Source organism: Aegilops tauschii, chromosome 5, assembly GCF_002575655.3.
Source record: "Aegilops tauschii subsp. strangulata cultivar AL8/78 chromosome 5, Aet v6.0, whole genome shotgun sequence".
In the NCBI taxonomy this organism is placed as follows: domain Eukaryota; kingdom Viridiplantae; phylum Streptophyta; class Magnoliopsida; order Poales; family Poaceae; genus Aegilops; species Aegilops tauschii.
Window position 1 is genome coordinate 575688938 of NC_053039.3, and position 18263 is coordinate 575707200.

The 18263-nt window shown below is 45.3% G+C and overlaps 1 pseudogene; it reads left to right on the forward strand.

Annotated features, from left to right (window-relative positions):
* Window positions 1–491: 491 nt before the first annotated feature.
* Window positions 492–15858, forward strand: LOC141023224 (uncharacterized; annotated as a pseudogene).
* The last annotated feature ends 2405 nt before the right edge of the window (window positions 15859–18263 follow it).

The following is an 18263-nucleotide window of genomic DNA, read 5'->3' on the forward strand; positions in this document are numbered from 1 at the left end:
TGGGTGTCAAATTCACCAGCACAATTTCTGCGCAGTCATGGTCTCTATATAATGTTTATGTACCATGCACAGGTCCGGCCCGTGTGGATTTCATTCAGTGGTTGTATGACATGGATATTCACTCAAATGATGATTGTCTTTTCCTTGGCGATTTCAACTTGATTCGTGGCCCTGAGAACCACAACAAACCTGGTGGTGACCCCAATGACATGTGCACTTTCGATGATATTATACGTAAACACAACCTAATTGAATTACCACTCAAAGGGCGTCTGTATACTTGGAGCAATATGCAACAAGATCCTTTGCTAGAACAACTCAACTGGTTCTTCACTTCTCTGCACTGGACGCTTGTCTACCCAAACACAATTGTCAAACCTCTTTGCAAGCCGGTTTCAGATCATACTCCTTGCGTGGTAAGCATCGAGACAAAAATCCCACGTGCCAAACTTTTCAGATTTGAAGCATATTGGTTACTACACCCTGGATTCATGGATGTTGTTAAAAAGGTTTGGGCTCGGCCTGTCAACTCCTCCAATGCGGCCACGGTGCTTTGCCGCAAATTCAAGCTACTGCGACAAGAGCTCAAAGTGTGGAGCGAGAATATCTCAAGGTTGTCGGTGGCAATCGAAAACACAAACAAAATGCTCAATGAGCTGGATGATCTAGAAAACATAAGACCTCTCACCAACCCTGAATGCAACTTTCGTAAGATCATCAAAAAACACCTCATCGGGCTGTTGGACTATCAAAAGCAGTATTGGAAAAAACGTTGCACCATCCGCTGGGTTAAATTCGGTGACGAAAACACCAAATTTATCCAAGCAGTTGCCACTGAGCGGCACAGGAAGAATAATGTAGCTATTCTCCAAACTTATGATGGCATGATGGTAGAGGACCATACAGGTAAAGAAGCTCTGTTGTTTCATGCATACAGTGAGCGGCTTGGTACGTCCAACCCTACACAGATGCGCTTTGATATTCCCACCCTTATTCAACCGACTGCAAACCTTGATCACCTCACAGATCCATTTACAAAGGAAGAAATTGATTGGGTTGTCAAAGAAATGCCAGCAGATCGTGCCCCTGGCCCAGATGGTTTTAGTGGTTTATTTCTTAAAGCTTGTTGGCAAATTATCAAGGAATTCTTCTATATGCTTTGCGCTCAATTCCACGCTGGTGATCTTAATCTCCAAAGTATTAATGACGGCCTAATTACTCTCATCTCAAGAATGGATCACCCACCACAGTTAATGACTATCGCCCGATCACCTTACTTAACTGCTGTCTCAAGCTTATCACTAAGCTGCTGGCCAATCGTCTGCAAAAGGTGATCTTACGCATCATTCATCGCAACCAATATGGTTTCATCAAAGGGCGGTCCATCCAAGATTGTTTGGCTTGGACATTTCAGTATATCTATCAATGCCAGGCCTCCAAAAGACCGATTGTGCTTCTGAAGCTAGACTTTGCTAAAGCCTTCGACACCATTGAACATGAAGCAATGATCAACATTATGAAACACATGGGTTTCAATGGCAAATGGTTGTCTTGGATCAGAACGATCTTCTCCTTGGGACGCTCGTCTATTCGTCTCAATGGTGTGCCGGTGTGACAGCCTGAATTTTGACCCTTTCTTTTTCTTTTGTTCTTCCGAGGTTTTTGCCTGAGTTTTTCTTTTTCGTGGCTTTGTGGTCTGGAAACTGAAGAAGATAAACTCTTCTTTGCTTCTAGAGTGGCTTGTTATTCCCAAATATTTCCCTAGACCCTGTCATTTTCATCCTAGCCCAAATCCCAATATTCTTTTATTGGGAATATTCCTTTTCTATCAAAGGAGTAACTCAAATTGCCCTATGTTGTGAAGCAACCTATATTTCCCTCACTCCTAAAATTCCCAAATAATTCTCATAAATTTTTTGGGTCATATCTTGATCAAAGATGGCAAAACTTTTCATTGCCATGTTCAAAAATAATCCTCCAATAATTCATTTTCTATTCTGCCCTAAAAGGCACATTGTGAAGGAAGTGCCATTTTTCTTTGCCCAATTGACCTAAAACTCCTTGGACATCTTTTCATGCCCATATAATTGCCACATGCCAAAATGCAACCTCATTTGCCTAGTAATTATTTAATTATGATTTTCCAAAGTTTCTATCCAGAAAGAAGCTTTGTGAAGGAGGTACAGGCTAGGCGTATCCAAATGAGTTGCCATTTTGCATGATCCTTCATATCATCATATCATAGCCCTCCACCAAAGTACAGCTCATGTCATGCCTCCATGTGAGCTCAGCTTCAATTCTTAGTTTCTGGTCAAAATTTCAGTTTGTGAAGCAAGTATATTTTATCTTGCTCCATTATGGCTGCCAATATTTCTGGGACTTCTAGTATCCATATAACTTCCCACCACCAAGTTGTGGCTCAATACCTTTGACCATTTGCCCTGTGGAATTTTTCCAAGTTTCTGGTCAGAATAAATCTTTCTAAAGCAAGTGCTATTTTGGTTCATCCAAATGGCATGAAACTCCTTGGGAATCTGTATGTCTTCAAATCATTGGGCCATAACCATTTGCAGCTCAAGTGATGCAACTATGTGAGTGCATCATCCAAATTCCCATTTCTGGCCATTATGGCACTTTCTATAGCAACCACCCTTTAAACTCCTCCTCTTAAGCTAATTTCCTGTGATCGTAGTCACCTTAATGTATGATCATTACCAGACAAAGATTTTACTGAGTTACCTAGCTGGTGTCCCCACTGCACAGCACAAACACTTGGTTGCTGGTTTGCTTTGGGGCCATCTGCAAATCTCTTCTTTGCCCCTAGATTGATTTATTTCTTCATTTGGACTAAGGTCACTAGGGTCATTCCACGGGACATGGCCGGCCCGGCCAGAACGCGCCGTGTGCACCAGTGCGCGCGGTGACCACCTCCCTGGCGTGCAATGGCCGCGTCCAGAATGGCTTCTTGCTCGGGCCCCTCCTCTCTTCCCTGTCTCAGCGAGCACGGGCATGTCCACTGTCTTCCTCTCGTCGTCGCCGTTCCCCTGGGACCCTCTCCCCCTCCGTCCGCTTCCCCACCGACGCAGGCCGCCGCGCGCCCACGAGAGCACAGTGGAGCTTTGGATCTTCCCATCACCGTCGTCTTCCTCCCTGCGCCCCTTGGCCTCCTCTGCCCCGTGAGAACCTCTACTGTGCCTCCCTCGTCGCCTGCCCCCGAGCTCGAGCGCGCGGGCACGCGTCCGCGGCGGTGCCAGCTCGGTCTCCCTCGCCCCGCCTATAAATGGCCCTCCCTCGAGCATTTCGAGCTCACCAGCAGCCTTCCCACACTCCTCTACCCCTCCCCGGCCTCTCATTCGAGCTCCAAGAGCTCCTGAGCCCGCCCTTGCCGCCATGACCGCCGCCTCTGCCCCTCCTCGATTCGGGTAAGCCGAGCCCTTCCCCTCCGTTCTGTCCCCACCAATAGCCTCCCCGAAGTCCAGCAACTCGCCCCAACTCCTTTCCCATGGCCGGAGTGCCCCGCAGCCACGTAGCCAAATCCCACCCGAAGCCCCCTCCGCCGGAGTGCTTGCGCCTCTCAACCCCGCCCTCCTCGAGGTCCGTTCTGTCCTAGAGCGGGTCGGCCTCGTCGCCCTGAGCACGTGGGTAGGTCGAGCGCCACCTACGGTGGCCGGAGTCGTCAGCGATCGTTGTCGGGGCGGCCGGTCTCGCCTCTGCCTCAGCGCGCGTCGGGGGAAGAAGAGGATGAGAGGGAGGAGAGAGAAGGTCAACGTGGGTCCCACCCGTCAGCCGCACGATGCGCCTGCTGACGTGGATAAGTGGACACGCAGTTCTGGTGAGTACGTCTTCATGCGTTGAAACGGTATTCTCCGGGTGCTTCGGCTGAAAGTACGCTTTCGCGTTAGGAAAGCGTATTTGCTGAAGTACGCCTTCTATTTTTCTGCCTAAGTCCAGTCTGAAAATCTTTTCATTACAGATGGGTCCCTGGCAGAAAACACCTCATAACTTTTTATCCGTAACTCCAAATGAGGTGAATCCAAAGCCTACTTCTTCGTTTCGTCCAGCCCGTTCTGTTGGTTTCATTTTCACTATGGTTTGACACTGTGAAAATGAACTTTTTGCCCTTGCACGTAAACAGCCCCTCCGAGAGAGAACTGTCTCCGGCAAATCTTTCCGCGGCTTCACCGCACTTCTCCCCGGTGCCTTCTTCATCCCCAGGCAAGCCAAAATACCCACTTGCATGATAGTCATGCAGTAGCCATGGTTTTCAACTTGAATATTGAATAAATGTTTGCTTGTTTAAAAGATGGTTATCGTTGTTTCGGTAATGCTTTTGGGTTAGTGCTTACTTTCTTGCTATGTTGTCATGCACCTAGTTGTCATGCCCTGCTAGTTGCTACTGTTCCTTCATATGCTTATGCTTGCTAGTAGTACATGTTGATGTTGGTGATGGTCTTCGGTGCATGACAGCTATCTGTCCCGAGTACTGTTCTTATACATGTTCTATTGCAACCAGTTGGTTAAATGCTTGCATGATAGCACTGTTAATATGTTCTTGCATGGTATTTATTGTTGATGCTAGTGGTCATGTTATGTTATGAGTAGTGTTGCACTTGTAATATTTATGCTCGTCATTATGCCATGTTCAGTTGGATATGATTCATTGTTGATATGGTGGATAGTTATGTTGTACCCTCATGATTATGTTGATATCATGCTCATGCATTGTAAATGCATCATGTTACTTTATCATGGCTTAGCATATTGCATTCAAGTTAACCGGATTTAATTGGACTTTAACAACTGTTGGCTGAGTCATGGTGCCGCCAGATCGAAACTGACTAGTGCAACCACGCTTACCGTATGGGTGAGGTCCTAACTGGGTCTATTGTCGTGCATCTCGCCGGTTCCTCCCACGAGGGAAGGTTATGGGCGTGCTTACCCTGATCAGGTAGGCAGACATAACCTTGTGTGCTTGTTGTTTTTAGTTTTATGGATCCAGTCCCCGAGTGGGAGTGTTTTGACCACGACGGTGGTCGGGGTGTCTTTGGTAGACACGGGGCCACCCAGGACTAGCCCGTTGGGGATTTGGTCGGAGTGGCCGGGAGAATGTCACGGCAGTAGATCGGTTTTGTCGGAACGCTGTTGGTACCCAAGAATGGGAGTGCGAGGCTATGGGTTCCGTGGTGTGGGTACAGTGTGCTAACCTCTGCAGAGTGTATATTAAATCTATCGATAGCCGCGCCCGCGGATAAGGGCCCAGTTCGTGTCGGTCCCACCGTGAGTCAACAGTATTAATAATAACTTGATTAATAACAACCCCGGTTTGATGATGAGATAAGTTGGTTGTGATCGCCGTAAGGATCACGGGCCAAATATTGGTCGTGGTTGTGATCGCCGTAAGGATCACGGTTTGAGACCAAGTGTTGGTCGTGGTTGTGATCGCCGGAAGGATCACGGTGGTATCGAGGATACCGAGTTATTGTATATTCGCGATGTTGTGTGAGAATCATTGGTAAATATCAAGCTCCTTGTGGTCATTTAATGATTACTACGATTTTGTTTATACCAAGCTTGATTTGATCCTGAGATAATCGTGTGATGTCCGAGGTTGGTAAGTGAGGCTTGTGATGGTTACGTAGTAACCCGAGCAAAATAAATAATGCATATAGTGTCATCATGTTGCATGCTAGTATCGTCAGACTCATATGCTCATGCTATGCTCATGTTGTTTTACCTGTGTCATGTTCATGTTGCCTTTGGATTCTTAGTGGCTATTATGATTATTTTCATTATGGTAGCTGGTATTATTTTGGAGTATTACTTTGGATGTCATGTTGCTCATGCCATGTTGTTATAAGGATCTCATGTTAATTCCTGCTTAACTTGTAATTGCCATGCTGTTGTTTGTCTTGAATGCTTCTGGTTAATTGTGAGCTTGCAAGTACATTCAATGTACTGACCTGGCGTGTCATGCCAGCTTGCAGGTCATGCCTGGATTGCATGCTTGTTTGCCATGGATTCTTTATTTGCGAGCTAGGATAAGCGTTCCAGCCAGAGTCCCTGCGGATTGGAGTTCACCACCGTCGTCGTTGTTCCGCTGCTAGAGTTATTCCGCTGCTTCGAGTTGTTCTGCTGCTTGCATAGAGCAACTGAGGATGGCGTAGTGTCGTCGTGCCGATGTTATTCATTGTAATATCGGAGACCTTGTATTCATATTCGTGATATAATAGAAAGCTGGTTTGTTCTATGCTAAGCAGTGCCGTATTCTAGAAGACTTCTCCTCAATCTCTAGGCTGGAATACGGGGCGTTCCGGTTTTCTCTGAGCCGGGGTGCCACAGCGCTTGGTATCAGAGCAAGTCTGGCTGTAGGATGCCTTAGCCTGCGCGAACGTTAGAAAGCGGTAGTATAGACCCCAGTTGGTTTGTTGCACTTGATTGTTGCATTTGTTTGTCGCACAGCATGCATATAGATTATTATTTTGTCACTAACGGTTAATCTTGTGAGTGTAGGTGGCATCGGTTTCGATCCACTACCTGCACCCTCTTTCATAGCATGCCTGCTCTTCGGTGTGATGCAACCACATCATCATCCAGGCTCTCCATCTCGTCCCCTTGGCAACCCTTGCTGATCTTTGTTATCAGAAAAGGGCAATGCTATTAAACCTAGTCTTCCACTGTTATCTTGCCCTGTCATATCATTCTTTGGAAATCTATGATTCCCTTCGTACGCTTGATGATGAGGAAGTCGTGACTTTTGTGTCTCGCTACTTGATCGTCAAGTCCGTTCTCACCTGTGTATCCATCCAGATCCGGCCACTGTTCAGCCAGTGCTTGGTGTAGCTTCGGTTACGCCAACTCCTTCCACACATGGATATAATTTTCGTGCACACCACCACAGCATATTAGACCGTAATACCGGAGTTTCCGCACGATTTGTGTGCTTAGGTGTGCATGCATATTATGGTGTGAGTAGCAGTAATATGTGATGATTGCTTGATTAATTATATTAGTAGTATGTTTGTGTGCTTTTGTTTTTGTCGTTTCTTTTGTTTCTTTCTTTGGGCCTTCGGTGTTAAAAAAATTCCCCTATTAAAGTTGCTCGTCAGCCGACACCGGACCTGAAGAGTCAGCAAGAAATGCATATATTTGGAAACTCAGCTAAACAGAATGGAATTGTCAGCAGACTGCAGTGAAATTGGAAATAGCTCATCTGAATACAAAAGAAAATCCTGGGTGAAATGTCAGTATAATGTTTGCATTAATGTGCACTCCTCACAGCAGCATGGAATTCTCAGCCGACTGCATTCAGATTGGGGGATATCTGATCATGTTACTGAAAGTCAAGTCTCTCTCAGCGTGCACTCCTCATAGCAGAAATGATCAAATCAGCAAGAAGATAAATTGTGTGCAAGGTTGACAAAATATTATCAAAGGTATGGCTCAGATACAAGTTTAATTTTTCGTTGAGGATGATTTTGGAACCCGATGTACCTGGAAGCAAGCAAAAATATGGCATGTACTCAGAAAGGAGGATAGTCCTGCAAAATCCCGTTTCATAAAAGAAATCAATAACAAAAATATTAAGATGGTTATATATGTGGAAATCGGTCCGCATATCACAATAAGAAGCTTCTGGTGTAAACAACCCAATCTTCCCTCGCAAGATACCCGAAAAGCTTCCAAGGCAAGATTCATCTATCTTCTTCAGTATGATACATGGATGATTTCCCGTACAAGGTACTCTGCCTTCTTCAGTAAGCAACCGCTAAAGATTCTAGCATATGGTACTGAGTTTTTCCCCGGCAACGTCTTTAAGGGGGTAAGCTTCTGAAGCACGATACCCAGTCTTCTTCAGCAAGCTGTCCAATGAAAGTTTCAAGCACAAGCCAGCCAATCTTCCTTAGTAAGACATTGGTACAAGGTAGTATGCTGTGAATTGATAGCATATGGCAGCAAATCCCAAGAATCAGATCCGCAACATTTTGGTCAGAAGCAAGAATCAGTCAGAACTTGAGGGAAGTTGAAACTGCCATTTAATGGGGTACCTTGTCAGAAAAATGAGGATAAGCTGCAATTGCAAAAAAAAAATTGCACCGACAGTACCTATGGTGATACAAAAAAAAGGCAATATGACCCAGCTCTTTCAGTCAAGGATCCAGACCAGTGATGTGGGTATGAAAATTGTTGCAAGACCCGCGTGGTGCAGAACCACCATCAGTCAAGTCTGCAGATATTATCCTACAGGTCAAACTCTTATGCTAGCCACGACAGGCAACAATCAAATATTTGGTACGGATCCGATACTCAAGACAGTGGAACCAGTTAAGATGAATCAGAAACTTCCGAGATAAGCCAGAATCTGTCAGGAAAGCGGTTATGACCCAACTCACTGATTCGAACCTGAAGCACCTGCATTTAGTGGAGAAACCCAATGCAAGGAGTTAGAGCTTGGGGGTCCACTAGAAAAATCTGATCACCACTTCATGAAAGATTGTCAGTGCCGGATGACACACCCAGCGGAAATCACTCTTGGATTTGTGAGGCCGACATATATTTCAGTCGTGAGGATCAATCACAGTTAGTTAAGTCAGCAGATCTAAAAAGAAATTGGAGCCTGTATAAGCATGAACAAGCAAGGTGAGATCTGTCAGAATATGGATATATTAAAGCAAACCACCCCAGGGCCAGTCAGATAAAAATTTAGTGGGAACAAAAATAAGAAAAAAGGATACCCGAGTTGGAAGCGGTTTCCTTAAGTCAGTATCTTCATACTTGTTCCCTGAGCAACCAAATCTCGAGGACGAGATTTCTTTAAGGGGGTAAGGTTTGTGACAGCCTGAATTTTGTCCCTTTCTTTTTCTTTTGTTCTTCCGAGGTTTTTGCCTGAGTTTTTCTTTTTCGTGGCTTTGTGGTCTGGAAACTGAAGAAGATAAACTCTTCTTTGCTTCCAGAGTGGCTTGTTATTCCCAAATCTTTCCCTAGACCCTGTCATTTTCATCCTAGCCCAAATCCCAATATTCTTTTATTGGGAATATTCCTTTTCTATCAAAGGAGTAACTCAAATTGCCCTAGGCTGTGAAGCAACCTATATTTCCCTCACTCCTAAAATTCCCAAATAATTTTCATAAATTGTTTGGGTCATATCTTGATCAAAGATGGCAAAACGTTTCATTTCCATGTTCAAAAATAATCCTCCAATAATTCATATGCTATTTCTGCCCTAAAAGGCACATTGTGAAGCAAGTGCCATTTTCCTTTGCCCAATTGACCTAAAACTCCTTGGACATCTTTTCATGCCCATATAATTGCCACATGCCAAAATGCAACCTCATTTGCCTAGTAATTATTTAATTATGATTTTCCAAAGTTTCTGTCCAGAAAGAAGCTTTGTGAACGAGGTACAGACTAGGCATATCCAAATGAGTTGCCATTTTGCATGATCCTTCGTATCATCATATCATAGCCCTCCACCAAAGTAGAGCTCATGTCATGCCACCATGTGAGCTCAGCTTCAATTCTTAGTTTCTGGTCAAAATTTCAGTTTGTGAAGCAAGTATATTTTATCTTGCTCCATTATGGCTGCTAATTTTTCTAGGCCTTCTAGTATTCATATAACTTCCCACCACCAAGTTGTGGCTCAATCCCTTGGACAATTTTCCCTGTGAAATTTTGCCAAGTTTCTGGTCAGAATAAATCTTTCTAAAGCAAGTGCTATTTTGGTTCATCCAAATGGCATGAAACTCCTTGGGCATCTGTATATCTTCAAATCATTGGGCCATAACCATTTACAGCTCAAGTGATGCAACTATGTGAGTGCATCATCCAAATTCCCATTTCTGGCCATCTTAAGCTGATTTCCTGTGATCGTAGTCACCTTAGTGTATGATCATTACCAAACAAAGATTTTACTGAGTTACCTAGCTGGTGTCCCCACTGCACAGCACAAACACTTGGCTGCTGGTTTGCTTTGGGGCCATCTGCAAATCTCTTCTTTGCCCCTAGATTGATTTATTTCTTCATTTAGACTAAGGTCACTAGGGTCATTCCACGGGACATGGTCGGCCCGGCCAGAACGCGCTGTGTGCACCAGTGCGCGCGGTGACCACCGCCCTGGCGTGCAATGGCCGCGTCCAGAATGGCTTCTTGCTCGGGCCCCTCCTCTGCTCGGTGTCTCAGCGAGCATGGGCATGTCCACTGTCTTCCTCTTGTCGTCGCCGTTCCCCTGGACCCCTCTCCCCCTCCGTCCGCTTCCCCACCGACGCCAGCCGCCGCGCGCCCACGAGAGCACAGTGGAGCTTTGGATCTTCGCGTCACCGTCGTCTTCCTCCCTACGCCCCTTGGCCTCCTCTGCCCCGTGAGAACCTCTACTGTGCCTCCCTCGTCGCCTGCCCCCGAGCTCGAGCGCCCGGGCAAGCGTCCGCGGCACCGGACACGCGTCCGCGGCGGTGCCAGCTCGGCCTCCCTCACCCCGCCTATAAATGGCCCTCCCCCGAGTGTTTCGAGCTCACGAGCAGCCTTCTCACACTCCTCTACCCCTCCCCGACCTCTCATTCGAGCTCCCAGAGCTCCTGAGCCCGCCCTTGCCGCCATGGCCGCCGCCTCTGCCCCTCTTCGATTCGGGCAAGCCGAGCCCTTCCCCTCCGTTCTGTCCCCACCAATAGCCTCCCCGAAGTCTAGCAACTCGCCCCAACTCCTTTCCCCTCGCCAGAGTGCCCCGCAGCCCTGTAGCCAAATCCCACCCGAAGCCCCCTCCGCCCTCCTCGAGGTTCGTTATGTCCTGGAGCGGGTCGGCCTCGTCGCCCTGAGCACGTGGGTAGGTCGAGCGCCGCCTACGGTGGCCGGAGTCGCTGGCGATCGTTGTCAGGGCGGCCAGTCTCGCCTCTGCCTCAGCGCGCGTCGGGGGAAGAAGAGGAGGAGAGGGAGGAGAGAGAAGGTCAACGCGGGTCCCACCCGTCAGCCGCACGAGGCGCCTGCTGACGTGGATAAGTGGACACGCAGTTCTGGTGAGTACGTCTTCATCCATTGAAAGCATATTCTCCGGGTGCTTCGGCTGAAAGTACGCTTTCGCGTTAGGAAAGCGTATTTGCTGAAGTACGCCTTCTGTTTTTCTGCCTAAGTCCAATCTGGAAATCTTTTCATTACAGATGGGTCCCTGGCAGAAAACACCTCATAACTTTTTATCCGTAACTCCAAATGAGGTGAATCCAAAGCCTACTTGTTCGTTTCGTCGAGCCCGTTCTGTTGGTTTCATTTTCACTATGGTTTGACACTGTGAAAAGGACCTTTTTGCCCTTGCATGTAAACAGCCCCTCCGAGAGAGAACTGTTTCCGGCAAATCTTTCCGCGGCTTCACCGCACTTCTCCCCGGTGCCTTCTTCATCCACAGGCAAGCCACAATACCCACTTGCATGATAGTCATGCAGTAGCCATGGTTTTCAACTTGAATATTGAATAAATGTTTGCTTGTTTAAAAGATGGTTATCGTTGTTTCGGTAATGCTTTTGGGTTAGTGCTTACTTTCTTGCTATGTTGTCATGCACCTAGTTGTCATGCCCTGCTAGTTGCTACTGTTCCTTCATATGCTTATGCTTGCTAGTAGTACATGTTGATGTTGGTGATGGTCTTCGGTGCATGACAGCTATCTGTCTCGAGTACTGTTCCTATACATGTTCTATTGCAACCAGTTGGTTAAATGCTTGCATGATAGCACTATTGATATGTTCTTGCATGGTATTTATTGTTGATGCTAGTGGTCATGTTATGTTATGAGTAGTGTTGCACTTGTAATATTTATGCTCGTCATTATGCCATGTTCAGTTGGATATGATTCATTGTTAATATGGTGGATAGTTATGTTGTACCCTCATGATTATGTTGATATCATGCTCATGCATTGTAAATGCATCATGTTACTTTATCATGGCTCAGCATATTGCATTCAAGTTAACCGGATTTAATTGAACTTGAACAACTGTTGGCTGAGTCAGGGTGCCGCTAGATCGAAACTGACCAGTGCAACCACGCTTACCGTATGGGCTCGTCATTATGCCATGTTCAGTTGGATATGATTCATTGTTGATATGGTGGATAGTTATGTTGTACCCTCATGATTATGTTGATATCATGCTCGTGCATTGTAAATGCATCATGTTACTTTATCATGGCTCAGCATATTGCATTCAAGTTAACCGGATTTAATTGAACTTGAACAACTGTTGGCTGAGTCATGGTGCCGCCAGATCGAAACTGACCAGTGCAACCACGCTTACCGTATGGGTGAGGTCCTAACTGGGTCTATTGTCGTGCATCTCGCCGGTGCCTCCCACGAGGGAAGGTTATGGGCGTGCTTACCCTGATCAGGTAGGCAGACATAACCTTGTGTGCTCGTTGTTTTTAGTTTTATGGATCCAGTCCCCGAGTGGGAGTGTTTTGACCACGACGGTGGTCGGGGTGTCTTTGGTAGACACGGGGCCACCCAGGACTAGCCCGTTGGGGATTTGGTCGGAGTGGCCGGGAGAATGTCACGACAGTAGATCGGTTTTGCCGGAACGCCGTCGGTCCACCCGAATGGGAGTGCGAGGCCATGGGTTCCGTGGTGTGGGTACAGTGTGCTAACCTCTGCAGAGTGTATATTAAATCTATCGATAGCCACGCCCGCGGATAAGGGCCCAGTTCGTGTCGGTCCCACCATGAGTCAACAGTATTAATAATAACTTGATTAATAACAACCCCGGTTTGATGATGAGATAAGTTGGTTGTGATCGCCGTAAGGATCACGGGCCAAATATTGGTCGTGGTTGTGATCGCCGTAAGGATCACGGTTTGAGACCAAGTGTTGGTTGGGGTTGTGATCGCCGGAAGGATCACGGTGGTATCGAGGATACCGAGTTATTGTATATTAGCGATGTTGTGCGAGAATCATGGGTAAATATCAAGCTCCTTGTGGTCATTTAATGATTACTACGGTATTGTTTATACCAAGCTTGATTTGATCCTGAGATAATCGTGTGATGTCCGAGGTTGGTAAGTGAGGCATGTGATGGTTACGTAGTAACCCGAGCAAAATAAATAATGCATATAGTGTCATCATGTTGCATGCTAGTATCGTCAGACTCATATGCTCATGCTATGCTCATGTTGTTTTACCTGTATCATGTTCATGTTGCCTTTGGATTCTTAGTGGCTATTATGATTATTTTCATGATGGTCTGGTATTATTTTGGAGTATTACTTTGGATGTCATGTTGCTCATGCCATGTTGTTATAAGGATCTCATGTTAATTCCTGCTTAACTTGTAATTCCATGCTGTTGTTTGTCTTGAATGCTTCTGGTTAATTGTGAGCTTGTAAGTACATTCAATGTACTGACCTGGCGTGTCATGCCAGCTTGCAGGTCGTGCCTGGATTGCATGCTTGTTTGCCATGGATTCTTTGTTTGCGAGCTAGGATAAGCGTTCCAGCCAGAGTCCCTGCGGATTGGAGTTCACCACCGTCGTCATTGTTCCGCTGCTAGAGTTATTCCGCTGCTTCGAGTTGTTCTGCTGCTTGCATAGAGCAACTGAGGATGGCGTAGTGTCGCCGTGTCGGTGTTATTCATTGTAATATCGGAGACCTTGTATTCATATTCGTGATATAATAGAAAGCTGGTTTGTTCTATGCTAAGCAGTGCCGTATTCCAAAAGACTTCTCCTCGATCTCTGGGCTGGAATACGGGGCGTTCCGGTTTTCGCTGAGCCGGGGTGCCACAGCCGGGCCGTCAGTTTCACTGCAGACGTGGTGTCAGACAGGGAGACCCCCTTTCACCTCTCATTTTCGTCCTCGCTACGGATCTTCTGCAATCAGCTATTAATGATGCCTTCAGGAGAGGTCTAATTCATCTACCATTCCCCTCCAATGGTAATATGGATTACCCGATCGTCCAATACGCAGATGACACAATACTCCTCATGCCTGCCTGCCCTAGACAAGTTGTGATCATCAAGAACATTCTATCTGATTATGCCCAGTCCATTGGCCTGAAGATTAACTTCCATAAATCCACATTAATCCCCATCAACTTGGACCCACAAATGGCTGCAGATATTGCCTCAATCTTCGGATGTTCTATTGGATCCATGCCCTTCACTTACCTCGGCCTGCCCCTAGGCACCTCCCGACTAACGCTTCATGATTTTATGCCTCTGGTTAGCAATGTGGAACGAAACCTTTCTTCCATGCTCTCACTCATGTCGTATGCTGGGAAGCTTACACTGCTCAACACCACAGTCACGCCTCTACTCATTTATGCTGTGTGTACGCTCAAGTTCCCACCTAAACTCATTGATATACTGGATAAAATCAAGAGAAGATGCCTCTGGGTCAAAAAAATTGATCAAGGCGAGAAATCCAACTCACTTGCAGCTTGGGACATGGTTTGTAAGCCGAAGAAGAAAGGAGGGCTTGGTGTGATAAACCTCAAGATCCAGAATGAAGCTCTTCTCTTGAAGTTCTTACACAAGTTTTATAACAAGCTGGATATTCCCTGGGTGCAACTTACAAGGACACATACTATGACCAGAAAATCCCGCACGCTGTGGATCCGGTTGGCTCTTTCTGGTGGCATGACATACTTAAGCTCACGCCGACGTTTCGCAGGATTTCTCATGTTAATATTGTGTGTGGCTCCACTACCCTCTTTTGGAAAGATCTCTGGGCTAATCAACTGCTCCTAGACTCACATCCTCGGGCTTTCTCGCACGCAATCAATGAAGATATTTCTGTCCGCGATTTCTTGGGGAGCACGTCTCTTCGAATGGCCTTTCACCTGCCACTCTCCCCCCAAGCGTTCGACGAGGTCAGGCACATTCAGATGATCGCCTCATCTTTCCAACCCACGTCCTCTGCTTCGGATGTCTGGAGCTATGTTTGGGGCAAAACTATTGACAAATCAACGGACTACTACCAATTCTTCTTTCGGGAGGTCCAAGCTCATAAAGTTTTTGACTGGCTTTGGAGGTCTAAATGTACTATGAAGTTGAAAGTCTTTGCTTGGCTACTCCTCCACGACAGGCTGAACACTAGGAATATGCTGAAAAGACGCCATTACAACATCGGTGACGATCACAACTGTCTGCTGTGTGGGCGCAACATCGAGGAAACAGTTGAGCACATGATTTTTACGTGCACGTTTAGTAAGCGATGATGGCGAGCCCTGGATATCAATTGGGAACCTTTCGCCGATAGGGTGCAAGCTATTGAAGACCAAAAAACAAACCACCCTACGCCCATGCTGTTTGAAAAATTTGCTGTGGCGGCGTGGAGCATTTGGAAGGAAAGAAACAACAAGCATTTCAGATCAATCGATCCTTCCTTCCGATCGTGGCTAGATAGATTCAAGAAAGACTTTGAACTTCTGCAACATAGGGTCAAAGAAGCAAATAGGCCTCTCGTGCTGGATTTTGTAAACTCTTTACACTAGGCCCCTCTTTCTATTTTCTTCTGGGTGGGATCCAAAGTGGTCTAACCTACCCCCCCCCCCCCATGATGTAAATATTCACCTTGTACAGATCCTTTACTTTAATATATTTACACAGTAGGAGCCTTTCCTACTGTTTCTGGTCAAAAAAAAACTATCACACAAGAAGATCCTAAAGGCTTTACTTGGCACAAACACTAATTACAACACAAAAAACATAATCATAACAGTAGCATAATTGTGCTGACACACAAGAACAGAAAATAAAAAGCAAAAATAAATTTTATTCATTGGGTTGCCTCCCAACAAGCGCTATAGTTTTACGCCCTTAGCTAGGCGTAAGGCAAGGATCTAAGTTTTGTCATCTTTGGTTCTAGATCCATAAGATGCCCTCATGATTGATTCATAAGGTGGCTTAATTCTTGTTCTAGGAAAGTGTTCCATACCTTTCCCCAAAGGAAATTGGAACTTAATATTGCCTTCTTTCATATCAATCACGGCACTGATAGTGCGTAAAAACGGTCTACCAAGAATAATTGGGCAAGACGGATTGCAATCAATATCAAGAACAATAAAATCTATGGGCACATAATTCCTATTTGCAAGAATAAGAACATCATTAATTCTTCCCATAGGCTTTTTAATAGTAGAATCCGCCAAGTGCAAATTCAAAGAACATTCTTCAAGATTGGTAAGACCAAGCATATCACATAAAGATTTCGGAATAGTAGAAACACTAGCACCCAAGTCACACAAAGAAAAACATTCATAATTTTTAATCTTGACTCTGATAGTAGGTTCCCACTCATCATGCAATTTTCTAGGAATTGAAACTTCCAATTCCAATTCCAAAGCTTTCATCATAGCATCAACAATATGTTTAGTAAAAGCTTTGTTTTGTTCATAAGCATGGGGTGCATTCAACATGGATTGCAACAAACAAATACAATCAATAAAAGAGCAACTATCATAATTAAAGTCTTTGTAATCCAAAATAGTGGGTGCATCACTAGTTAAAGTTTTGACCTCTTCAAACCCACTTTCATCAATTTTCTCAACAAGATTTTCACCCTCCGAAATATTGGGACGCCTTCTACTTAAAGTTGACTCTTCTCCAGTCCCTTTTTTATCAATCTTAACTTTACTAAACAAGGAATCAATAGAAGAAACACCAATCATTTTAAGATCTTCATCACTTTTCTCTTCTAGTGAGATTGGTTTAGCAGCCATTTGGTTTACTAAGGTAGCTTGTGCATCAGATATTTTTCCCAACAAACTTTCAGCAAAGGAATACTTAGATTGAAGATTGCAAACTTCTCTACTAATATCATCAAGTTCTTTTGCGATAGCATCTAGCACAATAGAGTGCTCTTTAAGTTCTTCAGTAAAATACTTATTATGCTCAAATTGTGTAGTCATGTATTCCTTAGTACTTTTCTCAATTTCAAGCAAAATATTTGGGTAAGGAACATCATAATATTTTCTTTGAGGCAACATGATTATGCAAACAAGAACGCACACAGAAACAGATCTGGCAAGGAAAACGACAAACAGAAAAGAGAGGCGAATAAACCGGCAAATTTTTGTGAAGTGAGGGAGAGGAAAACGAGAGGCAAATGGCAAATAATGTAAATTGCGGGGAGATGAGATTTTTTATTAGGAACCTGGTTATGTTGAAGATCCACCCCGGAAACGGCCCCAGAAATTCTTTGGTAGTTGATCACTGGAACTACGTCGGTGTTTCCCCCAAGAGGAGAGGATGATGTAGTACAGCAACGGTAAGAATTTCCATCAGTTATGGAACCAAGGTATCGAACCAGTAGGAGAACCAAGCAATCACAACATAAGCGGCACCTGCGCACAAATAACAACACCTCGCAACCCGACGTGTTAAAGGGGTTGTCAATCCCTTCCGGGGTACGGCGCCTCACGATAGGCAAATGGACGTGAGGTAAATTGTAATAGATTGAAATAATAGATCGCAAATAAATAAAAGTGTGATGACCCACAAGTATAGGGGATCTATCGTCGTCCTTTCGATAAGTAAGAGTGTCGAACCCAATGAGGAGCAGAAGGAAATGATAAGCGATTTTCAGCAAGGTATTCTCTGCAAGCACTGAAATTATAGGTAACAGATAGTTTTGTGATAAGATAATTTGTAACGAGCAACAAGTAACAAAAGTACATAAAGTGCAGCAAGGTGGCCCAATCCTTTTTGTAGCAAAGGACAAGCCTGGACAAACTCTTATATAGAGAAAAGCGATCCCGAGGACACATGGGAATTATCGTCAAGCTAGTTTTCATCATGTTCATATGATTCGCGTTCGGTACTTTGATAATTTGATATGTGGGTGGACCGGTGCTTGGGTGCTGTCCTTACTTGGACAAGCATCCCACTTATGATTAACTCCTCTTACGAGCATCCGCAACTACAAAAGAAGTATTAAGGTAAACCTAACCATAGCATGAAACATATGGATCCAAATCATCCCCTTACGAAGCAACGCATTGTTGGGGAACGTAGCAATAATTCAAAATTTTCCTACGTGTCACCAAGACCAATCTAGGAGATGCTAGCAACGAGAGAGAGGGAGTGCATCTTCATACCCTTAAAGATTGCTAAGCGGAAGCGTTACAAGAACGCGGTTGATGGAGTCGTACTCGCAGCGATTCAAATCGCGCAAGATCCGATCTAGCGTCGAACGGACGGCGCCTCCGCGTTCAACACACGTACAGCCCGGGGACGTCTCCTCCTTCTTGATCCAGCAAGGGGAGAGGAGAAGTTGAGGGAGAACTCCAGCTGCACGAC